General features: G+C 42.0%; 1 long non-coding RNA gene across 5 annotated transcripts in view; it reads right to left on the reverse strand.

The window, feature by feature from the left end:
* The window catches only part of LOC115068468, a 13,391-nt gene that overhangs the window by 9,740 nt on the left and 1,641 nt on the right, over positions 1–2,010 (reverse strand). For all 5 annotated transcript variants that reach the window (XR_003847811.1, XR_003847810.1, XR_003847814.1 and 2 more), the window contains exons 2-3: positions 1,566–1,650; positions 944–1,035 (exon numbers count right to left, since the gene is read on the reverse strand). This is a non-coding gene — a long non-coding RNA (uncharacterized LOC115068468). The remainder of the gene's footprint in view (positions 1–943; positions 1,036–1,565; positions 1,651–2,010) is intronic.

A 2,010-nucleotide genomic window follows, 5' to 3' on the forward strand; every position in this document is an offset into this window, starting at 1 on the left:
CCAAGAGCCCAGAATATCTAGACTCTCCTAAAAGCCAAACAGTGTCTCTTCTCACAAGAAACATAGCTTTGTATGTCCACATCGGTGTCCATGTGTGTTGCTTTCATTGCTTTTTGTTGTTTGACAGTCTCATACACTCACATACTAAATTTTCATCTTTTCAATATTTTATTATTTTTATTTTATGTGTATTTGTGTATTGCCTGCATGCATGCAAGTGCATCTATGGAACTGGAGTTACAGATGGTTGTTAGCTAACAGGTGGGAATTGAGAACTGAACCCAGGTCCTCTACAAGAGCAGTCAGTGCTCTTAACTGCTGAGCCATTTTTGCAACCTGTTTTTTTTTTTTTTTTTTTTCTTTTTGAGATAGGGTCCCCTGTAGTCCTAGCTGGCCTGGAAGTTACTGTGTAGACCAGGCTGGCCTCCATGTCATAGAGATCTGCCTGCTTCTGCCTCTGGAGTGCTGGGATTAAAGGCATGTGCTACCACAACCGGCTTCTTTCTTTCTTGTTGTTTTTTAAAGATTAAGAGGGTGTGTGTGTGTGTGTGTGTGAGAGAGAGAGAGAGAGAGAGAGAGATAGAGAGAGAGAGAGAGAATGAATATGAGTCAAGGTGACTGGGGGGGCCAGAAGTGTTGGATCCCCCTGAATTGAGCTCTAGGCAGTTGTGAGCCTCCCTACATGGGTGCTGGGAACTGAACTTCCAAGAGCAGTATATGCGCTTAACCACTGAACAGTCATCTCTCCAGAACCTTTGTATTTCTTTTTTAAATGAATTTTTTAGGTCATCATACAAAGTAATGGAATTTATTATGACATACATACATATATTTACTATTTGGTCCTTTGAGAAACAGCTTTCCAACCCTGACTCTCAGATGATACCATGATTTACTTAGCTGTTACTGTATCAGTTTCTGTTGCTGTGATAGGAGCACTGACCAAAGCAGTTTATAGAAGGAAGCGTTTATTTAGCTTATGGTTCCAAAGGCGTAGGAGTTCGTCATGGCGGGAAGACATGGCGGCAGAGGTGGCTGGAGGAGGAGCAGAAAGCAGAGGCTCACATCTTCAAGCAGGTACAGGAAACAGAGAACAAATGGGGATCCCACAAGGCTTAACTCTCTAAGCCGCCTCCAATGATGTGTTTCCCCCAGGATGACCTTCTAAGACCTCCCAAACCGGTGCTACCAACTGGGGACAAAATGTCCAAATGCTTGGAGTCTCTGGGGGACATTCTCATTCAAACCATCATGGTTACTGTCTTGATGGGCATCTGAGTGGCCTGCAGTTCTGACTGTGGAAAAATGTTGCTATGAATAATCTCGTATGTGTTTTTATGTGCACATGTATGTGCTTCTCAGAATGAAAATTCTAGACTAATAAATCTCATGTATTCAAGGTTAACAGATAACCCCGAAAGCTTCCTGCAGTGCTTGTCCAGTAGTACTCCTGACACCACTGTAAGAGTCCTGGTCGCTGTAAGCCCCACACCCCCCACTTACTGGTGTGAGTCTAAAGGTTTTTACTATGTAATGTTATAGCCATATGCTCTAACCTAGCATACCTGTAAGAGTCACTGGACACGGGATGGGGATGTAGGTCAGTCTTCAAGTGCTTGCGTAGCATGAATGAGGCCCTGGATTCAATCCCTAGCACCAGAAACAAACACAAAGCAAAAATATTGCTGTTGAGAGGTTGAGGCAGGAGAATCATAAGTTTGAGGTCAACTTGGGCTATGTATACAACAAGACCCCGTCTCAAACAAACCGAAGCAAATAAACTGAAATTATTGGACATGGAGACACACATATTTCTTCTACCTACTTTTTGTAACGTGCTGGTTCAGCTCCCCTGCTTTGCCATCTTATATTGGAAAAAATGTTTCTTACTGACTTGAAGGATTTATGAATCTCTCATTATTAATACATAATGTGAATATGTGACTTGTCTTTTCACTTGCTGAATGGTATTTTTGGTGAGAAGAACTTGTTCATTTTTTATTTTATATT

This window comes from Nannospalax galili, unplaced genomic scaffold (genome assembly GCF_000622305.1).
Source record: "Nannospalax galili isolate Female #2095 unplaced genomic scaffold, S.galili_v1.0 scaffold469, whole genome shotgun sequence".
Taxonomy (NCBI): domain Eukaryota; kingdom Metazoa; phylum Chordata; class Mammalia; order Rodentia; family Spalacidae; genus Nannospalax; species Nannospalax galili.